The sequence below is a fragment of the Natrix helvetica genome, assembly GCF_964273705.1.
Source record: "Natrix helvetica genome assembly, chromosome: 4".
Lineage (NCBI taxonomy): Eukaryota > Metazoa > Chordata > Lepidosauria > Squamata > Natricidae > Natrix > Natrix helvetica.
This window is the reverse complement of record NC_138550.1, coordinates 48,252,414-48,277,081: the sequence shown is the minus strand read 5'-3', so window position 1 is coordinate 48,277,081 and position 24,668 is coordinate 48,252,414.

Below are 24,668 nucleotides of genomic sequence, written 5' to 3'. Positions count from 1 at the left end.
TTGTTTCCAGCTGGTGAGGAATTTTTACCATTTTAAAAGAGACTGCCTATAAAAAACTTAAAATTAATTTAAATTGGAAAACAGAAGAAATAAGTGGCAGAATTAAGTTTGGAATGGTTCTGGGCAGTGGGTTATCTTACTTTTTAAATGCTATGTTCATGGATGAAATTTATGCAAGCCTTTTAAAACAAATGGATTAACTTTTCTTCTACTTTTTCTTTTATTATTCTTTGTAACCTATGGACTAAAATTCTCCTCTGTCATTACTGTGGCTGTTTTTCTAACTCATTCAACAATCAGACTTTTTTTTAAAAAAACTTGAAATACAAAAAAAGATACAAAAAGAAACAAAGAAAATTGCAACAATAACACTGCTACTCGGAGGCTGGAGTTTTGTGTATTGGAAATGAAACACTTTTACTTTTCTTACTGATTATCCTGGCTTGGCACTCCAAGGTCTCACTGCTTGTTTATAGAGAGTGATAAGAAGAAAAGCATACAGTTGTCCCTTTGAAGTATATCTTCAATCAGAGAAAAGTGAAAATAAAACTTTATTGTGAATCTATGCTTAATCTTGTAAAACCTTCCAAGTTAGAGCAGCAGTGTTTGTTAGCTGGAGATAATGGCACAATTTCAACAGCAGATATAAACTTCAAGTCTGCAAAAGACATTCTTAGAAATTATCAAACACATTTGAGAGGACAGATAAGAAGTTGGAAGACTTAGAGCATCTAACAGTAAAATATGATGAAGTTGGAGATGTTTATCAAGTGGAAAAAGTGGAGGTTAGAATCCTAAAAACCGAAGAGGAAAATGACCATAAATAAATTAAATTTGCTGATATTTATAGTGATTGGTTTTTTTCTGGAAATGGAAAGAGTGGAATACTGAAAGAGGAATTAAATGGAGGGGAACAGATGGCAAGACACAGAAGAAGAAAAAACAAAAGAATGTATGGATTTAAAGAAAGAAAATTTATTAGCAACATCATTGATAACACTACTGACAATCAAAGATAAGTTGATTAAGGAAATAGAAGAAGGGCATCGAAATTACATGAGAGATTTTATAAGCAAGGAGTTGCTAAGAGGAGTCCACACAAATTTGATTAAGGAGATGATTAGAGGACTGACACCACAAATGGCAAAGACATGAGACTGTTTTGCAATTGGAAAGATGCAGGTTGATAGATGGACGTGTATAATTTAAAACTAGTTAAACTTAATGAAATTTAGTGACAATAGATATAGTTAAATAAATAATTGATAATGATAATAATGTATACAATGTGTAGTGTTATGATAAGTAATAATTGGATATGAATATTGAATAGTACCCATGAAAGGAAGATGAGAAATCCTTTTGGATTATATATAAAGGTTAATAAAAAAAGAAGTAAGTTAGATTCAGTTAAGTCTTGATTATTAGGAGGGAAAATGTTAAGATACAGGATATAGTCAAATAAAGGAGGGATAATGATAACAACATACACACACACACATGTATGTATGTATGTATGTATGTATGTATGTATGTATGTACAACATAAGGAAACTGGATGTAAATTGTAAACAGTGATTTGGAAAGGAGGATTAGAAAATTTTGTTACTAAATATTATGGATGTTTAGCTAGAATAGGGCATAAAGATTCAGTGTTATTGGAAGATTTTAGAAATAGTAAATGAAATGCCAATATGTGGTATGTATTAAATCTTGGTATATTTTATGATGAAGGACGTTTAAACAATTATAGTCAAATGAAAATGGAGGTATGATGATGGTAACATGTATAAATATCTGAGTTAAACTACTTGAGTTAATATGAATTATGCTTGATGACTGTGGAAGAGATGCACGAAAGCCTTTTGTAACCAACTGATACACTTTCTACAATATGTAAAGAAGGAAGATTTTATGTGTTGTGTTTGTTTTGAAAATAAAAAATAAAAAAATTATTTTAAAAAAAGAAATGATGTTATATTATCACCTCTCTTTTGTCATTCTTAAAGCAGTTAAACTGTTCAAAGCACCATGGTACCTTGGTACTTGACTGCTTTGAAACTCATCAAATTTGGCACTCAACTCATTTTGACACAAACATTTTGTCCCAGTGCTCCTCATTTGTTTGGTACTCAATGCACAAGGTAGACTTATCAGTGTTGGCTACCTTGTGACTCACTACATTATTCCTTATGGGAAAAATTTGTTTAGTACTCATCATTTCTTGTATTCATTGCACTTCCCAATTGAGTTCTGAGTTGCACTGTACTAGAATTTCCTGCGAAAATGTTTACTAAAAAAATGAATGTAATTATCAGAGACTATCTAGCTATCTATCATCTATCAATCATCTATCTTTACTGCTTCCTGAAATTTGGATGTATCTAAAATAGGTGCTACTGATAAGAAACTGATAAAGATTTTAGGAAGCATATCATTCTACAGAACAAATCAAATAATAAAACTATAGTTAACATTGACTCAGGAGATCATAGTGTCTTAAAATTTTGGATCTTTGATCAAAATCTTTCTATCAAACCTTTTTTACAATTTTATATTGCTGTCATACCATCTTTTCCTTTAATTCTTCTTCAGCAGTCAGTCTCATTTCATTAAGTCACTGCTGCAATTCAGCTTTAATGGAGTGAAATACCAGCAAAAAGTATTTTCAACATATTTCTTCTGATCTGCGCTCAACAGATTTCAGTCTTTTTCTGCCACAAGCAATATCATGGTTCTTTTGCAGCCTGGAAGAGATCTAATGACCTGTTACTTAATTGTGTGCTTGGAAGTAAAATATACAACCAATCTCCTGAATTTGCATATTTGCACATTCTGCAATTGAGGACACACAGGTCAAAGTGCAGACTGATAATGAGACCATCAAAACAGTAAGGGATTTTATCTTTCTAGACTCCAAAATCGACCAACGTGGTGATTGCAGTTCTAAAATCTTGGAAGAACTGTAATGTCTGGAATGAATAACATCTGGAAGAGTAAAAATATAGACCTCCAAACCGAATGCAGCTGAGTTAACAAAATAATTTTCTAATTAGTACCTATGGCTGCAAAATTTGGACTCTGAAAGAGGCAGTTAACAGAAGGGTGGATGCCTTTGAACTATGTTGTGGAGAGGACTATTATATATCCCATGTACTCCAAAAATAGCAAAGAAGTCCTAGGCCAACATCACCAAAAAGATCACATGGAGAATGCTGATCCACAGAGTGGCCAAGGGTCAGACGGGATTGAATGATTGAAAAAGATGATGCAATTTGTCCCAAATCATGTTCTAGATACGAGACAACAATTTATGTATAAAGCCTGCATTGCTCATAATCTCACAAATTACCCACAAAGGATATTTTTAAAAACTATAGAAAATATTGATTCGATATTAATATAAACAAGGAGATGGGAGGGGATCATTAGGTCAGGTTTTCCACACTTAAAATAATGGATGTTGTAATATAACTATATTCATAAATGCAGTTGATGAAAATTGGAAGTGTTTCTATTGAATAGAATAAATAGAGACTCAAGACTCAAGAGCCATTGTTTTGAGTTTTTGGCATATGTGAAATATATTACAAAAAGAAATAGCCATTTGAATTGTGTCATTATGCCATGAATGTTTTGCATATCTGGAATTCATCAATTAATATATATATATATATATATATATATATATATATATATATATATATATAGTGTGTGTGTGTGTGTGTGTGTGTGTGTGTGTGTGTGTGTGTGTGTGTGTGTGTGTGTGTGTGTGTGTTGTATTTGTGCTGATAAATAAATAAAGGGAGACTAGTATAGATCTATTTCAAGCTATTTAGCTCTCATCAGCTAGCCATATAATATAATAATATATATATAATATGAATAGTATGCCCAAATATGGGAGGGAGCTCACTACTCCCCCTTTCTGTCCTTCGGCTCATTACAGAAGACCATCCAGGCAGAAAACCATACTTTTTTTTATTTTTAATGTTGCCTTTGCTATGTTTGTGTTGGATTTGTGCTGATAAATAAATAAAGGGAGACTAGTATAGATCTATTTCAATCTATTTAGCTCTCATCAGCTAGCCATACCCTTACTGGGATTAGAACCTGGGCTGTATTACATATTAGGCAGATGTATTAGCCACTAAGCCACAGGCTCTCCTCCTTTATCAGCTGAGTCAGGGATACACTCTCTCTCTCTCTCTCTCTCTCTCACACACACACACACACACTTATGTATTTCATATCATTATAATCAGAAATGTGACGGCAAAATCATGATGGTCTTTATCAGCTTGTTGCAAAACAAGATGTCATGTTTCATCTGTAACGACACAGATTCATCATTTAGTGTTTAGCAAAATTAAATCCAAAACAGTTAATTTGATATAATTTTATTTAAAATTTTAAGAAACAAAGGTAAAAAAATAATACAAGCTAATATAAAAAGGGGAAAATAAAAATGGTGCCAAAAATAACACTAAACCTCAAGAAGAAGAAGAAGAAAGAAGGTAGAAGAAAAATGGAAAAGAAAGCAAAACAGATATAAAGATAATTTTAAAATGTTTTAAACTTCATTTTTTTATGTTTTCTTTTCTTCTGCTCTAGTTGGCAAATATTTAATGTAACAACAGAATAAAGCAAAGTAAGCTGAAAATATTTCTAAAATAAAAGCAGCTAAATAGTGAAGTACACATGAATTGCCTATATTGAATTCTTTCATCAATAAATGCAATATTGAGAAGGTTGTAATATAGAGGCTTTGTCATACATGCACAAATATTACTTGTGACAGTCAGAGGCTTGCTTTTTAGTAAATAGTAGTAATTTAGTAATAAGGTATGAACTGCCTCTTTTAAGAAGCATGGTATTTGACTGAGTGAGTGTCAGATAAGTTAATAACTCTGCTTGGCTGCTTGAACGATGATACTCCTTTTCTCCAGTCATTACAACACTGACATCAAAAAACACAGAAGATGTGAACTTTTTCTAATCTTGGCATGTTTCCTGTAATGAGTTATTTGAAGCTTTGCATTGTTTTCAACAAATCTATTCAATCCTGTGAAATGTTAGCAATATACATCCTTTTCTCAAGATACTTTGTATTTAACATTTCCCCTCCTCCTCCCTCTTCCTCAAGTTTGCTGAAGAGCAAAAGTGGTATAGACACAACTGAATGCATTTTACAATATTGAAAACTCAAGGAGAGGCAATTACAATGGTTCCATGCATTTTAATCAGCTATAAATATCCTCAGCCTACATTTAATACACACACTTACACAGAAGGAATGTATACACGGATATACAACCTCATCATCCCGAGCCAACAGTACATAGCATAAAATCAGTGTTGAAAAGAGAGGACACAGCCACTGAGAGTTCTGTCAGCCTTGAGCTTTTGAGCAAGTCATGTTTATTGCCTGGTTAAATATTAATATGAGGAGAGTTCATGCTCTTTTCTGAAATCCCATTAGCAGACTGCATGCCAGCAGGAAAAAACATCCACATTCAGCGCTATTTGTAATATGCTCTGTTTAGAAGTGCATGACTAAAAGCCACCAAAAAAAAAAAGAAACCCTCAACAGTCTGAGTTTTTCCTAATACTGAAAACATATTCTATAACTTTTCTCATGTCAAAAATGTTTTGCCAAGGACACTTTTCCCCCACTTATGTTCTCACAATTGTTTAAAACAAAGTTTTAGGGTGACAGTCCTGCTATATTATAAAAGGAAGAATTAAACTAACCAGCAAGCGCACAAACCAGCTATTTTTTGTGAATAAACTCTAAAATCTGCTGACAATTTTCAATACGATAGCTGCAGCTGCCTGATCCTATGTAAAAAGATATGGAGAAAAATCTATTTCTAACACAGAGAGCTTCCTAGTCAGTGATGTGCAGTCAGGGGAGGCAGGGGAGGCACAGCCTCACCACTGTCATCCTGAAAAGAAAAGAAAAATGTAAAGGGAAAAAGGCGAGAGCTGAGGTCAGACTGAGCTAGTTGCTGCCTAAGCCTGCCTCTCCATGGATGACTGCTTAACTGTTTAAAACAGCCTCTAAAAAACGCCCTCTCCTATGAGGCAGGAAAACTGCGTGCCGCTCCTACGTCAGGAATTTTTAGGCTTTTAACCCTTAAGTTAAGCAAGGGTTAAAAACCTAAAAATTCCTGACATAGGGGAGGCACCCAGTTTTCCTGCCTCCTAGTAGAGGACGCTCGTTTGGGTGGGGCTTCTTTCGAGAAGCTTTGTGTGTGTGTGTGAGAGAGAGAGTTTGTTTGAGTGAGAGAAGGAAGGGGGTAGGAGAGGCAAGGAGGGCAGCCCACCTTACCCGGCTGGAGGGGCATCACCTCTGGCTCCAGTCCAGCCTGCGGTGCTTGCAGCCCCCACCAGCTCCTCCAGGGACTCCCAGGCTCGGCGTCAGAGAGCCGCCACGAGAGAGGCCGGCCAGGTTGCCTGGGAGGTGGCAGAGGTACACTTTATTCTTTTGGGTGGGGGAAGTGGGGGGGGAGAGGCTTCCTCCACTCCATCCGCGCCCCAGCTACGCTGCCCTTGCCTAACAAGCGAGCCCCAGATGCCGTGCAGCTCTGACGGGCAGTGCCGTGGCTGAATTCCAAGGCAGAGGGCGGCAGGGAGGCTGGGCCAGACTCTTCACGGGGTGGCTGGCCTCCCCCAAGCCAGACTGGCCTTGGTTGACCCCGACCAAAGGCCTCGGGTGCCGAGGGCACGGTTGGGGGAGCCAGGCCAGCGCCGTTTGGCTCTTCTCTGCGGAGCAAAAGGTGGGTGGGCAGGTGGATGCTCAGAGCCCCAGGAGCCCTTCCACTGAGCACAGCGCTCCCTCACAGCTCCCATCACCCTGTCTGGCAGGCGCTGCCAGCCCGGAAAGCAGCTGAGCTGGGGAGTCCTGGCCGGCAGTTCGGCTTCCAGAGCGGGTGGTGCGGGCACCGGTGGGCTCCTCCGGGCTCCCGCCTTCCCAAAACGCATCCCTGTTTTTGCGGAAAGCAAAAGAATGGAGAAGAAATGGGGAAGCTTCGGGTATGAAATGAGGCTGTGGAAGAGAGTTTTGCCCTTTGCTGATGAACGTGGCCTCATTTCACACCCAAAGCTTCCCCCTTTCTTCTCCATTCTTTTGCTTTCTGCAAAAACAGGGACACGCTTTGGGAAGGCGGGAGCCCGGAGGAGTCCACCGGCGCCCGCACTGCCCACTCTGGAAGTCGAACTTGCACCCATCCTGGAGGGATCCTACTCCGGACTGGGAGTTGAAGTCCACAAGTCTAAAAAAATTGCTGCCTCACCAGCCAAAAACCTCACTGCACGTCACTGCCTAGCATACATGACATTCCATTTCCTCAATCCATTTTTTGGTATAATTTGGGTCCCATTTTGGCTCCTTATTCTAAGTATCATCAATGTTGGACCATGAAGGGAAGCCTTTTCTGTTTTTGCTCCTTTCTCTGGAAGAGCATCATTGTGGAGATTAGATTATATCCAAGCCTTTTGTATTTCAGAAAGTCAGTAAAATCAGGCTGTGGGATCTTTAGGAACAGATTGGAGTTTTGGATTCCTTGCTCAGCAAGACAATTAGTAAAATTTATTCTGTTGTCCGAAAATGTATGAATGTTTATTTTGTATAGCAGGCATGTCATTCCAATGATTTTTGTTGTTGTCAACTCAATGATGGGCCTATTTATTTATTTACTTTATCAAACATGTACAAGATAACAGGTATAAGTATAAATATGGACATGAACAAAGGAAATAAGTACAAATAAATGGGCACAGTAGTACAGGCATGCTGGTGTGCTTATGCATGTCCCCTTTATGGACCTCTTAGGAATCAGGTGAGGTCCACAGTAGACAGTTTAAGATTGAAGCTGTGGGGGTTTGAGAATTTAACAACGGAGTCAGGTAGAGCATTCCAGGCATTGACGGCTCTGTTGCTGAAGTTGTATTTTCTGCAATCGAGTTTGGAACAATTTACTTTGAGTTTGTATCAAATGTTTGCCCATGTATTATTGTGATTGAAGCTGAAGCAGTCATTGACAGGTAAGACATTGTAAAAGACAATTTTGTGTACTGTGCTTAGATCATACCACAGATGACACAGTTCCAGATTGTCCAAGCCCAAAATTTCGAGCCTGATGACATAGGGAATTCTATTGTGAGTAGGGGAGTGGAGTGCTCTTCTCATGAAGTACCTCTGGACCTGCTCAATCATATTAATGTCCAATATACAGTAGGGATTCCAGGCAGGTGAGCTGTATTCAAGAATTGGTCTGGCAAAGGTTTTGTATGCCCTAGTTAGCAGTACAATGTTACTGGAGAAGAAGCTTTGCAAAATTAGGTTAACAATTCTTAATGCCTTTTTGGCAATGCTGTTACAGTGAGCTCTGGGGCTTAGATCATTTGAGATGACTACTCCTAGGTCCTTGACAGAGTGAGGGTCATCTATGAGGTCATATCTGCCCAGCTTGTATTTGGTATTTTGATTTTTGTTGCCAATGTGTAGGACAGAGCATTCATTAGATGAGATTTGCCAATTGCACGACCATTCTGACACATAGTCAAGGTTGCTTTGTAGGATAGCAGCATTTAAAACAGTTAAATAGTTTTAAGTCATCAGAGAAGAGGACGCAGATGCTTATAATATGATTGCAAAGGTCATTTATGTAAAGCAGAAAGAGTGTGGGTCCTAAAATGTTGCCTTGGGAGGACATTGCTGATAACTGGTGCCATGTTTGATAGGGCACTCCCTATTTTGACTACTTGTTGCCTGTTTGACAGGAACATGGTTATCCACTTGTACAGGGAATGTCATAAGAGCTTAGTTTTAATTTTAGTTTGTCGTGTACCACTGAATCAAAGGCTTTGCAGAAGTCTATGTAAATTGCATCTATTGCTTTACCCTGGTCAAGTTGTGTGGTCCAAATGTTTCTGCACTGTAGGATTTGCAGATTACAGGACAATTTTTTCTTAAACCAAACTGTTTGTTAGAAAGCAGGTTGTTTGTCTCTAAGTGGAGGGTTTATAATTGATTCCATGACTTTACAGGTGATGCAACACAGTGAGATTGATATGTAATTTTCTACTAGGCTAGGGTCTCCTTTTTGAAAATAGATATGACCGTGGCTAATGACTATAGGTCTGGCAAGGAGCTGGTTCTGAAAGATACCTCATGCCCCTAGTCCCAAAATCTCAATAATATTTAAGGGGACCTACTTGATTCTTGGATCATAGATAATTCCAAAGATATGGGGGAATTGTGATGGCTTGAATAATTGGCACATTGCTCTTATCATGACAGTAGATATCATTTCCAGCCATTTTGATCAGGATTCCAATGCAGGAAGTTCTATAAAGGCAATATGACTTCTTGGTCACTTTGCAGGAGGACATCGAATATGTTGTGACTTTTTATATTATTGTTTTCTTTTGAGTAGCCTGGACTGTACTTCCACCCATGTTACCAAACATAACTTTTAGCCAAAGGTATTGTGTGAATTATTCTGGCAGATGCTTCTCTCAATGTTGTTAAAATAATTCAACACTTCCTTTCTGGGGAGGGGGGGGAGGAATATGATTTCTATATAACAAGGGCTCTCCATGTTGGCAGTTTCTAAATACTTTAACTTCTTCCAGAAAACTGTCAGCTGACTTCCCCTTCAATAATCAGTTTTATTTGCATGCAAATTTGGAATACCGACATTGAATTTCAGTGGATGGATCTGAAAAAACATCCAGCATTAATATTTCATGTGACAGTAAATAGTTTGATATGGTACACAAGCATCCAAAATAGCTATTGTTTATCCTGATTTATAGGCAGGTCTTATATCATAAATGTTAAACAAGAAACTTCCGTATGCTTTTAGAAAGCTGATATTAAGTCTTCATATTGGCCATATAAAACAAAACATAAAATCAGTAGAGAAGGCAGAAAGAAGAGAAGGAGAAAAAAAGTATATACTTCATATTATAAAAATTCCAAAAAGATAAACTCAAATTCAATATGATTTCAAAAACATTGCCATAGAGAAAGTCATGGAACTTGTTTCCTCTCTAATAATATCAAGGGTCTTTTTGTCAACTGATGCTTAGTTCCTTTCATAGAAGAGATGGTCCTAGGATAGGAAGCAACTAGTACCTCTGGGCCATTTAACAATTTGTTACAATATGCAACACCACCATGCAGGGAAGTTTCAATTATCAAAAAACAGTAGGTTTCTTATCTAGAATTAAAATCACCCTTTTTAATCAACTCAAGCCGCAGAAACCTGGAGAAAATCTCAGCAGTTTGCTTTCCAGAAGCATCAATAATTATACTGATGTGTATAGTTTTTTCTATCATCACTACAAAAATGATTTTATTAAGGCGAATTCTCTTCTTCAAAAGGGGAAGACAACAGGAGAGGGCATTAGAGTTGAACAAATTGGTTTTTATGTGGAGTAGACATTATTTCCCTTCCAAAATATGCCCTCAATTGTAAAACCTAATTTAAAATAGTATAGATAAGATTCTACTTACCATTTAATAAACCAGGTAGGCTGTCTCAGGCTGAAAATATTTTCTCCATGGCTTCACAGTGGGAAAGCCCAAAAGTCTTGGCTACCATGTTGCCCAGCTGAACTGGAAGTCTTACTCATTACTTTTTTTAGTTGACCAATATCAATGGTTTTTTGTCCTTGGATAATGACTCATCACTACTTTCCTGAAATATATATTTACTTCAAGTTTGCTAACTAGCAATGAATACTTCAACCCAGGTTCAATCAGATCAATGAGCATCTGAGAAAAAGCTATGGCATAAACTATTTGGGAAGAAACTCCTATGAAGTTATGCAATTGATGATCCAGACCTGGAACCTAACTCCTGACCTTAACTAGCAGTGTTATAAGGATTGTATCATGCTGTTATTTATAAACAGTCACTTTCAGGTGAAGTTAGATGATTTGACTCTTTTACAGTTCCTTAATTTCATACTAATGGTATTTAAACAGCATATTCACTCAGAGTGGCCATTTTTGTATAACACCTGTACTCCACATCTGTGATTCTGTAACTTGAACAAAAAATTGTATGACAGTGCCTATCGACATTGTAGAGAATTTATTTATTTAGTTTAAGCTGTTCAAAATTCTCAGGTTTTTTGGTCTGAATGGTATTTTGCATTAGTTACTCTCTCGTTGACAGGTTTTTCTGTGACTTCTAGTAATGCAGTTTTTAATGGATAATATTCTTTATTTGATCTACTGTAAATGTCAATTTCAATCCAGATAAGAGCCTCCATTGGAGCATTTCCTCATAAACTTCATGTTGAAAAAGATTTGTTAGCATCACTTTCTACCAAAACTCTAAAATTTTATTCATCTCTTCCTTTTGGTGTAAAAAGAAAGAAAACATGAAGTTATGACATATAGTTTTGATGATTAAGTAGGATAGATTATAGAAAGTAGAGGGCCGTGATGTGAATTTACGGAAAGAGATCAATTTATAATTGTATTTATAACTATTGTAAAGAAGATTGGAATTCACTTCTTTGCATCTTTTTTTCTTTCTTTTTTGGATCTTTAGTTTTTTTGTTTCATTTTTTTCTCTTTTTCTCATTTCTTCTTTGCTTTATTTTAATTTATATTCATATTATTCTTGTATTTCAAATGTTCAGTAAATAGTCATGCCTTCCTCATGTTGCTGAATTCAGTTGACAAATTTAAATGTACAATAAGTGATGATATAGGTGAGAAATAATATTTCAGTAATCTCATAGTTTATCGGATGCTTTGGACTTTGATAAGGCAGGAGCAATGAATACTGTCTGAACCCCACATATAGTCAGTATGTTAACTGTTTTCTGATCAGGACTAGGTAATTTGTTTCCCTTTTGATAAAAGAAAAACCACTCTGCATACGAATCCCAGAAAACAGTCTGATGAATATCAAACATATCAGTGTGTCCTAAAGCCTTTTTTTCCTACAGTCAGTCTCTCTTCAGACTTCCAATTAAAGATTAGTGTTGACCACAACTGAATACTAAACCCCTTCCTGCTGGTTTTGGCTTTCAGTAAATCCTACTCCCATTCCTCAAATTCAGAATTGTGTATCAGGAACAGAAATACCACACAGAGGTTCAAACCAACTCTTTGTATGAACAAACAATTAAGCTTCCTGACAAAACTCTGCCCAACACCTTTCTGAAATGGCATGACCCGTAAACCACTAAAAGCTACTATTAATGCACAAAGACATCAACATACATTTAAAAATGCTGCTCATTCAATTAGTAGAGGTAGACAATAGTTCTGAACTTGTCAGATAAATAAATTCATCTTCACAGGGTAATGGCTCTCTTTTTAATTGTTACATTTTTAACAGTACTGTATATTTTCATTTGATTCACTCAACTTATCCAGATATTCCCATATTCCTTTTTCACACAACTCATTGTATTAATCTTTTCTATCATAATCTTTAACTATTTATGAAGCTGGCAGGGAAAAAAACCTATGTAAAAATCTTTATTTTTACTTTACTTAAAAAAATTATGTGGACTCTCCATGACCATAACTAAGTCCAACTTGTTGACATATATGGAATATCTTTATGGACACATTAGCAGTTAAAATGTATTTCCATTTAATAGGGCATTTATATATCATGTTCAACTGGATTCATGGAACATAAAAACTAAACATATAATATTGTTTAATGCATATTGTAAATTGTGATATTGGTATGCTTATTTTTTGTGTTTTACAGTAATTCTAACAAAGTACTTGTCATTGATATCCATAGTGTTGTGGTGTCATAGCACAAATTCCATGCCTGACATACTTGTGTGGAATATCATGATGTAAATATGAACCTGTGGGGGTTTTGTCATGTTGTTGCAATACACAACTTACTAGTTTAGCATCTTTGTGATAAGAATAAGCAATTAATTTCTAGAACTATTTGAAAATTCAGAATAAATTCTCAAAGGTCCTAAGAATTCTATGGAAAAAATACGCTAGAGAATGGGGAGTAAATTGTGAATTAAATGGCCATCCTAAGAAGATAATGGAGAAAAGAAGAGCATTTTTAAACTCTCATACATCATTTGACCATCAAAGTATACAAAGATAGAGAATGTAAAAATTAAACAACAGTTATAACTAATTACAGCACATCGTAAAATTAAAATATTTAGTTTGAATTGCTTGTTTTATTTTATTATCACATTGTTAACTACATTTATTTAAAATAGATTTAGCATGCCCTTTCTCAGCTGCATTCAGAATTTCTGTGCATTCATATCTGTGGTATAGCCATAAGTGTGTGTATGTATGTATATATGCAGACCAGTGGTGGGTTACGTCCGGTACGCCCTGATATGGGCGTACTGGTACCTGCTGGGAGCACCATTCTAGTACAGTGCTCCAGAGGGCCCACCCACCCACCCATCCTCCTTACCTCTATTTGACCAACCGAGCCATTTGTGCAGGCGCACAAAGCATATGATACCTGCGTGACGTTTTACTGAGCAGCTGGAGCATCATGGGCGGTGGGTGCACGTAGTGGATGCCCGGCCCTGTTGCAACGCACCATTTGCAATGGGATCTGGAACCCACCATGGATGCAGACCCACATATGACATATCCCTTTGCATCAAATGACTCAGTTTCAAAATTTCTGCTTTCTTATTAAGTTAATTACTACATTTAATTAGATTTTGGTTATCTGTAGGATAAAGATGGTCAAAAGAAATGTAATAATTTAAACCACAGTATTAACTTCAGTATTAACTTGTATTAACTTCAGATGAGTATGAATTATGATTTCCTAACACATACCGTATTTTTCGGAGTATAAGACGCTCCATTTTTCCTCAAAAAAGAGGCTGAAAAAAGGCTGGGTGCGTCGAATACAGCATTTTTTGCCTCCTGAAAACCTGCCCCTTAACCAAAATGGCTGTGCATACCCTTATGGAGGCATTCAGAGACCTCCTGGGGATTGGGGAGGGCAGAAATAAGCAAAAAATGGGCTGCTTTTGCCCCCCAACCCCCAGCAGCACTCTATAAGCTCCCATAAGGGTATGCATGCAATTTTGTTTGACAAAAAACGGGCCCCGTTTTTTGCTTGTTTTTGCCCTCCCAGTAGCACTCTGCAAGCCCCCCCCCCCTAGGCTATTCATGCCTTTTATTTGAAAAAAAACGGGCCCATTTTTTCAAAAAACGGACCATTTTTCGGAGGTTGCAGAGTGCAGAAACTTTTTTTTTCCTTTCGGAAAGCTCTTTAACTGATGAGAATTACATTGATCAAGTGCTGTTCCAGCAGAAAAAAAGTCTTAAGGTTTATCAGCGATTTCCTCCATCACATGGATAAATACACCTGGAAACATCTACCTACCTTCCTACTCTCTCTTTCCCTACCTACCTACTCTCTCTCGCTCTCCCTACCTATCTACTGTATTTCTCTCTCTCTCTCTTTCTATTTCTCTCTCTCTATCCTTCTACCTACCTACCTACCTACCTACCTACTGACACACACTTTCTCTCTACCTACCTACCTACTGTATTTCTCTTTCTTTCTCTCCCTCTCTATCCCTCTATCTACCTACCTACTCTTTTTTTTTAATTTGCCTCTTCAAAACCTTGGTGTGTCTTATACTCCGGTGCGTCTTATACTCTGAAAAATACAGTACTTTAACTTTTACAAAGGTTAAGCCAGAGGTGGGTTCCTTCTGGTCCTGTCTGGTATGCCAGAAGAGGTAGTGAAAATCTGGCGTACCTGGACCGGACCAATAGTAATGGTGGCTTGGCCACGCCCCAAACCTTGGTCAGAAGCTTTTTTTTAAAGCCTTTTTTCCCTGCCGTTCAGGCAAGAGAAAAGAAGCTTTAAAAATTAAAAGGGGGGAGGAGAGGGAGGAAGGAAGGGAAGGGAGAAAGAAAAATAAATAAAAAGAAAGAAGGAATCTCACTTTTTAACCAGGATTCACCAAAGTAGAAAAAAATGCTGTTGCTTTAAATCGGAACTGCCTGGCTGTAGAATTTTGGGAGTTGAAGTCCACAAGTTTTAATGCTGCAAACTTTAAATTGAAACGTGCTTTAAATTGAAAAAAGAAGTTTGCAAAGTGACATTCAGCAATTTGTTTGGGTCAACTGAACAACAGGATAAAAGGTAGAATTCTTATATGGTTCTATGTTTTTGAAGTTTTGGGGTTTGTGCAATATGGGCTTTGGATTTCTAAAAGGGTTTGGATCATTCCCTGCTTGTGAATGGACCCAAACTTTCTATAGACTCATTATCTATCTGGAAGGCATTATCTATCTGGCAGGCACGTAGTATGACCCTTTCTGGGAGTGATATTTTATTGGGGGAGGGATTGGTTGCTTCCCACAGAGGGAAGGGGGAAAAAGGAAGGAAGGAAGGAAGGAAGGAAGGAAGGAAGGAAGGAAGGAAGGAAGGAAGGAAAACAGCATAGCAATTTAGGGCTAGGAGGCTACTCAGATATCATCTAGTCCAACCCTCCTGCTGCAGCAGAAAACCTTACATTATCTGGATTATTTTGGTACCTCTAACAGAGAGGAAAATTGCCAGAAATGAGAAGGAATTTACTAGCACAAGGCTGCCATGCAGAGATAGTCCTTTACTTATGACTACAATTGAGCCCAAAATTTCGGTTGCTAAGCAAGAGCATTGTTAAGTGAGCTTCACCACATTTTACCCAATCCATGACATCTCCTGGTGAGTGACAAGTTGGCCACGCCCACACAATCATATGACTGCTAAGCCATGCCCACAAAATAGGCCACACCCACAGAATAGGTAGTAAAAATTTTGAAACCCACCACTGGGTTAAGCTTTATCCTAACAGCATACATGTGTACCCAGAGCTACGTGCTATTGAACTCTAGATATTAGATTGACTATTTAATGTACAATTTCATTTTATGACAGCTCACATTAAAAATTATTTCTGGTTCAACAGTAAGAAACCATCTGACACAATAGCCTTATATAGGTTCATTGTTCCATGTTTGTTTGTTGCTAACAAGGGCATGAAACAGATATTTGGGTAGAGTGGCAATGTGAAATCAGTCATGGATGAAACTGCAGAGGGTTTTTATAACACTAGCCCAACCCAGCCCCACCAATTACTATTCATTTCTTTTTAGCTCTAGCTGCTACAGAGATTTTCTTCTGACTAAGCTAGAGGAGTTCCCTTAGTTGTTATTGAGGTACCTAGCCTGGAATTTCGCTATCATTGTAACTCAAAGGAAAGATGACATAGGTCACTTTTTGTCATACCTTTACAGGGACCTCCATTATATGGCTATGCCATCCTATTTCCACTTTTCCAGAAATAACATGTCCGTTCTTTATGTCTTTATGTTAACAGGTAACAACTGTTAACTTTAGAAGGTCAACCAAACCAAGAAACAGACATTACATAGGTCTAAAACTATTTTTATTAGAATGGCTATAGTCAAAGAATCTTGGAAAGCTGAATATACTGCTCTTCTTCTCTCCTTTAACTTCTTGAGAATTAGTGGGAACTTCTTAATCATCCAAGTCATGGTTGTCCCAAAGGTGTTTTTTTACAAAAGGCAAGTGGACTTTCGGCGGGGGGGGGGTTGTTGGAAAACATTTTTCATCTCATTTAAGAAGCTTCTTCGGTAGGGTTGTGGTGGTATATCTGTCTGAAATGTTTTCTAATAGAAGCCAAAATAAGTAGCTCATGGTTACTAAGAAGGACTCATGTGGAGTCCTTTTCATTGATTTATTTTTGCCTATGGGTTTAAGCCATTCTTATCTCTTTGTTGCCTTGAAAATGGATCTATATTTTCTGCTAAGGTTAACTTAACTCTATTCTTCACAGGAGCACTTAACCAACCTTGTCCAGATCTGAAAGTCAAGCAGGGTCAGATCTAGTTAATATTTGGAAACTTCCAAGTAATACCTGAGTAATGGACCAAACTGGGAGACCAAAAGTCATTATGGAAAAAGAAATGAGTAATGACAAACACTGTATTTTTCTGTCTGTATTTCTGACAAGAAAACTACTGCATATATGAAAGCATCAAGAATTAAAGTGTAGAACACTTTATCTTTATTGTTACCTCTGTTAATCTTTAAATAAACCTTCATGCTGATTTTATTTTAAAACAATAAGTGTTGTAGATGCAAAGATGAAATGAACTGAGAAACAGAAAGTCAGAAAACAATAACTGAGATACTCATCCATTCCTAAACAAATCATGTGTTCCTTGTTAACTCCAAGTACTATTCTAAGCTTTCCTAAACAGGGAATTGCACAAGAAATAAAAATATTGGCACTGCATATTATGCTATAGAAGATGAAATTCAAAACTGCAGATGTTTATATTTTTTCTTAGCAAAGCATCCAGAAAAAAAATTTTTTTTTTTAATGCAGAGCAGCAGTGCACCCCAGTGGTGAGTTTTCTATTCAGTTGGCATTTTTCTATATTTGATTTGCTTTGCAATTTAAAAGATAACTTCAGCATATGGAAAATATATCACTAACTTTTCTTCTTCTATAATGTAAAATATATTTGTGTACCAATATCAAAACATCATTCACTTCAAGAATAAAAAAAGCATGCAGTAAATACCTATTCAAGTTTATGACTTTTATCTGCATGACTTTTATCTGTTCAATATGCTTTTTAATAAATACATATTTATTAATTTAAAGAAGACATCCAAATTAATACACATTAAAATGATTTCACACAGGCAAAATATTTTAAGATTGTTTCCAGAAAACTGGTACAGATCCTCCTATATTTTTCATTGATCTGCATTGACTGTATTGTCTGTCTGTACACAGACACACACACACACACACACACACACACACAGAGGGGGGAGGGAGGGAGAGAGAGAGAAAGAGAAAAAGAGAGAGAGAGACTGTTCTGTATATATACATATATAGAAAAACTGCAGTAAACAAAAAGAAATTACCATCTAGAATTAATGTCTTAAAAATCTATCAATATGGTAGAAGATTAGAAGTTTCCTAAAGCAAATTTTGAAATTAAAGCTTGACTCAATTTTTACTACTGTATTTTTCGGAGTATAAGATGCACCTTTTTTTCCTCAAAAAGAGGCTGAAAATCTGGGTGCGTCTTATACACCGAATACAGCATTTTTTTTGCCCCCCGAAGCCTTGCCCCTTCACCAAAATAGCCGTGCATGCCCTTATAGAGGTTTTCAGAAGGCTCCTGGGGGCTGGGGAGGGCAGAAATGAGCAAACAAATGGACCGTTCCCACTCCCCAGCCCCCAGCAGCACTCTATAAGCCTCCATAAGGCTATGCATGTAATTCTTTTGAAAAAAACAGGCTATTCATGTCTCTTTTTAAAAAAATAATAGGGCCCGTTTTTGCAAAAAACGGGCCGGTTTTGGGAGGTTTTCAGAGTGCAGAAAGTTTTGTTTTTCCATTTGGAAAGCTCTTTGATTGATGAGAATTACATTGATCAAGTGCTTTGCCAGCAGAAACTAAGTCTTAGATGTGCAGATTGTCAGCAATTTACTTCTCCAGCACATGGATAAATACACCTGGAAACATCTACTACCTACCTACTCTCTCTCTCTCCCTACCTACCTACTGTATTTCTCTCTGTGTGTCCCTCTCTATCCCTTTATCTACCTACTTACTTTTTTAAAATTGCCTCTTCAAAACCTTGGTGCGTCTTATACTCTGGTGCATCTTATACTCCAAAAATATGGTATTTTTTAATAACTATAATATTAATAAATGAATTTCAATAAATAAATAAATACAAATTAGGACTTTATTGTAAAGATTCTATGAAATAAAATGAAATTCAGAATAATTGACAGGTAGATAATTGCCTAAAGTTTATTATAAGATTGCCAAATGGTCCATTAGACACATGGTGATAAACTAGGTTTAGTTCTGATAATGTTTTCTTCAGGCCACTAGCCAGAAAATGTTCTTTTTACTTTCTTACCTGACCTCCCCCCACACCAATATAGCTTAAGTAAATATTTGCTCTTACCAGATTTCTCTTTGAAGTAACATGATAATAAAACACCATATTGAAAAACATTGTTGCAAAAAATGGGTCTTCTGATCTTACTGAGCAATAACAAGTGACTGCTAATTAACCTGTTGAGTCATTGAATAGCATAAAATAAAAGTTGCACTAAGCTGATTAAGAGATCATGCTGTTCAGGATGTTCAGTCATATGTGCTGTATTTTCAAAATGTCATTGTGTGTTACTTTATAATACTCAAAGTTCCAAAACAGAGAATGGTACTAAAGATAATAAATTAAAATGTAACCTTGAATAACACCAGGTCACTAGCAAAGGTGGTTCTCAAGCATTTCATAATATTGCTGAGACTGCTGGTAATGAGTTCTTGAGAGTTTATTTTATTTTGGGAGTTTATATCATTGCCTATTTGCACTTGGTGACTCAAGGCGGCATACAATACACACACACACACACATACACACACAAACATATACATGAAAGGCGTGGTGGCTCAATGGCTAAGACGCTGAGCTTGTCGATCAGAAAGGTCAGCATTTTGGTGGTTCGAATTCCTAGCACCGCGTAATCGAGTGTGCTCCCTTTACTAGTGCCAGCTTCTGTCAACCTAGCTGTTCGGAAGCACGTAAAAAATGCAAGTTGAAAAATAGGAACCACCTTTGGTGGGAAGGTAACAGTGGTCTGTGCACCTTCAGAGACCTCTTCGGACAGTGCTGTCTCTTCAGCTTTGAAACGGAGATGAACACCACCCCCTAGAGTCAGGAACGACTAGCACATATGTGCAAGGGGAACCTTTACCATTACCTAAATATAAAATAATATAAAAACAACAAAACTAATAAAAGAGAGACCCAATAATAAATTAATATAACAATATAATAAAATAACCCCCTGCCCTGGCGACAGCATATCACATAAGCCATTTAATGGGCTCCATTCCATTCTGTGTTTCTCAGGCCCACTGGCAGAAGCAGGTCTTCAGAATGGATATGTGTGATATGTTGGTAAGCCTTGTGGATGTCTCAGTGGTCAGGATAAAGGCTCATGAACTTGGTGGCACAGTGATTAGAATAGAGTATTGCAGGCAAACTCTGCCCACAAACTGGAGTTTGATCTTGATGGGACTCAAGGTTGACTCAGCCTTCCAATCTTCCAGGTCAGTAAAATGAGAACCCAGATTGTTGGGGGAAATATGCTGACTCTGTAAACCACTTAGAGAAGACTGTAAACACATTATGAAGCAATGCATAAATCTAAGTGTTATTTCTATTGCTATACTTGTACTGTCAGTTGATGCAGTACTGGGTTTTTAGAGTCTGATGTACAGTGCTTCCTGGAAGTAGCCATGTAGTTCAACTGTTTGGTTGTATAAGGGTGTTTTATTTTGTTTTGTTTTGTTTTGTTTTACTCCCCCACCTGATAGTAAAATGTTTGGCTTTGGTTTGTTTGTTTGCTGGTTTTTTTCCTTCTAGCCATAGATCAGGTTCTGTGTATAGGATGTGTATGTGGGGAAAAGAAGGATGATTGCTGGATCAAGGACGCTAAAACTGATCAGAAGTACCTGGATATTTGGTGTCATGACTACTTGAATAAATGTGATGTTGGATTGTGCAGATGGAGTCTTTTACCTAAACAAGAGAAAGCATAGGTGTGATATTCTGGGGAAAGTGAGACAGCAATAACTTCAGTGTGGTGACAAGCATGGGAGTTATGATGGGAGATAAGGCACAAGCTGTTCCCAGGGAAGGCAGTTTCACTACTTGTGGCCAATACTACATTCCAGCATCCTCTGCTCAGCTCTAGTATTTAGCTCTCAAATATTCCACACCCCCAATTTATGTTACTGCCATAAAGGTAATAAAGCTTATGTCATCTATGATTTAAAACATTTAATTTAAATCAAGGATGAGAACATCGTCCTTTCATCATTTCTGAAACTGGCTATACACAAAGGGATTTCCCTCCCTTTTGGAAATGTCTCCATCCAATTTCAGGTATAGGATCAGTTGCAATTCTGGGACAATGGTGGTAGACTAGCTATTACCAACAAAGGAGAATATTTGTAGCTCAGGGTTGAAATGAGGGCTCCTTGGTGCTCTCTAACCTTGGTTGTTTTGTTTTAGATGTTTCATTACCTAAATTAGGTAACATCATCAGTACTAGTAGGGAGTAAGATTTCCTCTCAATTTATATTCTAATTTCTTGCTCTGTCCATGTTGGTGGGAGTGGTCTTGGTGGCTCTTTGCTTGGGCTGTTTAGGGTGAGCATGGCCTAGCTTTTATTATTTCTGAGATTCTTGTGGCTACCAGGAGCTCGCTCCATATATAAACAGATGAGACACCCACTTTTAAAGTTAGGATCAGATATTTGGTGCTATTTACTGTTGCATAGCAACTTCCCTGCCTGAGCTGCTTGATGCTGCGGCTTACTAAGCAGTGGATACTCCAGACTTATGGTGCTAAGGGTCCTGTGTATATATTGGGGGTTTACTGCAACCAAATTAATTATGGGCCTGATTCAAGCTATTAATGGCCCAACTCACTGTGGGACTCTGTTCTTTGTCTCAGAACAGTGGTGAAGTGGTCTGATGTTGACAGATCAGTCCCTTGTCATGATAAAAAAACCTCATATTAGCCTTGAAATTCTCCATGTAAACTCTTCCCTGCAGGGAGGAAGGACCTATTAAACTGGTTCACTCCAGGTATCTGAGGGACCCAGCCAAAAGGGTACTTGCAGTCATTCCTGAAGCTTTGTTTCATAACTCAATCAATGCCTTTATTACTGTTTGGAATGAGCAGGTGATAGGGATCTTGGATGTGATTTCATCTGCAGACTCTCTGTGAGCATGGACTCCTGAGGATCACCTGATTTTGTTTCTTTAAAACAAATATGTCAACATTGTCAATTTTCATTTCTATTTTGAAGTAGTGATCCAAATTTTCTCTCTTGAGGATTGTAAACTTACTTGCAACTCTTCTTTCAGTTGCACTGGGGCATTTGTAATTAAAACATCTTTGTAATAGGTACTATGAATAGCAGATTTACTGTATATTTCACAATTACAATTAAATCCTTTGTATTGTCGAATACTTGTGCAGTAGCATCAATGGTTTGACAATTATCTGCATTTGGTTGCATCTCTGATTCACTCACCTTTCCTCCAATTACTTGAATATTTTCTTGCTTTGCTCTCTTTCATGTCATCTTTGGAACATAGTTGATCTATAAAATTAATTGTTTTGCTTAAATATTAAATATTTCATTAAATACTAATAAAATATTATTAAATATTTTTTGCAATATCTGTCTGGCTTAGATGCCTTGGATGTTGTTTCATTTTCTTCTGTTCTTAGTGCTCTCTTGTGGTCAAAGAATATTTTTTTAAAAAAATTAAAAAGCTTTTTTAAAATCAGCTGGTATGTCCTGGCCAATCAGAATCTATTAAAATTGGAAGATTTTAGCCTCCCACAACAAACAATTCAAACAGCAAATTATAACTCCCAACATCAAATAAATATAGCAAATATAGCAAAATTAACAAAATAAAACTTCAACATTGAAAACATATTTGCCCATAAAAATTAGGAAAAATACCCATACACCACACAACTCATCTCCAGCCACTCTCCTCCTTGTTGTTCAATAATAATGAAGTCCCAATAAGGGCACAGAAATTCAAATAGGAATAACACTGTAATGAAAAGAGTCTCTTTTAGCTTAGTAAAAATAATAATCTAATAAGGTGTTTAAGAAGTGAACTCTGTTGTCCATTTAAATTCCAAAATAGCTTATGGACAACTCAGCCAGCTAATTCAGAGTCCTACTCCAGGGTCTCCTAGCAGACCACTACTATATGGAGGACTTTGTAGGTTAATTCTGGGGCTCTGCGTCATCCAAAAGAGTCATCTAAACTTAGGAAACTCAGTTCCATGTTTGTAAGTTGAAAAAGATTTAGTCCAGAAGAAAGCTTGCCACACTGAAGGTTCTGAACATTGCTCAAAAGCCTACATAATCAGCCAGGAAAGGAAGCTGCCATTATCACTATTAGAAAGATTATAAAAGTTGAGCCAATAGCACGGCTTTCTGTTGCTACTTCTGGAATATTTGCCTCCTGAGGGCAGGTTAGTCCTCACATGTTATCTTTTGGGAAGTTGGTAAAAGAAATCCTCTTCCTCAGGGAAAGAGAGAGATGTTCACTGAACACTACAAGAAATACAATTTTAAGGTTTTAATCTATTGATTTTGATAGTGTTTTCATTCAGGTACAGTACAAATTGCCTTGGGTCATTCCACTAAACAATATTATAAATAATAAATAGGTAAAATAAAGTTGATTCAAACCTTATTCCTATCTTACATGAACCAGAGGAAGAAAGGGCAAAAAAAAAAATCAAGGAGCTTGTATACTGCAAAAGATTTAGACATTTCTTTTTGCAGTAAACAAATTGAAATGATTATTCCCCTTTTCCCCAAAGGACACTGCTGTGGAATAAAGTATAGTCATTGGTATGCAGCAAGGCTTGGCCACCCAGGAATTCAAGTAAAAGAGAAGGCCACAAGAGCAAAGATTTTAAACAGCATGACTGCAGTTCTTTTATCTTTACTTCTTTTTTCATTATTAAAATAGCTTAGGGATATGGCTCTTCCCTAGGTGCGTACATATAATTCTCATTAGCACTAATGGGAATTATGCATTCAAAAGAGAATATAACCCTAAATTGAACATTTACATACAACTTTCTTCCTGCATTATACTTGAACATGAACCATAAAACTAGGACAAGCACAATGAAGCAATGCTGGAGATCAAAAACAGAAGTGAAAATTTTCTTTCTAGAAGGGAAATCACTGTTCTATTGTTGTTGCTGAGCAACATTGGTTGTCTTTTTTTTAAGCTTCCAGAAGCTTATTGTTGAGATCTTAAGTCAACTAAGCTTTCCAAATAGGACAACACAACCAGTGGTCATGCTAGTAATGGAAATTGTAATTCCATATGCCTAAAAGGCATCAGATGAAGCTACCTACAGTAATTACGTTCATCTATATAGACATATCTTTCTTAAAAATATAGACTGAGTATTACTATTCATTACTATTCTTCTTTACTGCAGTAGTAAGCAAGTGTTATTCATTCTTAAAAACCTGATATTATGCTTGATTATAATGACTATTTCAAGAACCTGAACTGATAAACTAATCTCCAAATCTCAACTAAACAAATGCTTCGTCTTACACATTGGCAACAAAAATCAGAACACCAAACACAAACTGGACGGATACAACCTCATAGGCAACCTTCACTCTGTCAAGGACCTAGGAGTAATCATCTCAAACGATCTAAGCCCCAGAACGCACTGTAACAGCATTGCCAAAAAGGCATTAAGAGTTGTTAATCTAATTTTGTGAAGCTTTTTCTCTGGTAACTTTGTACTGCAATCTAGGGTATATAAAACCTTTGCCAGACCAATTCTTGAATACAGCTTGTCTGTCTTGAATCCACACTGTATATCAGACATTAATATATTTGAGTGGGTCCAGAGGTATTTCACGAGAAGGGAAGTCCAGTCCTCTGCTCACAATAGGATCCCTTATACAACCAGACTCAAAATTTTGGACTTGGACAACTTGGAACTATGCCACCTAT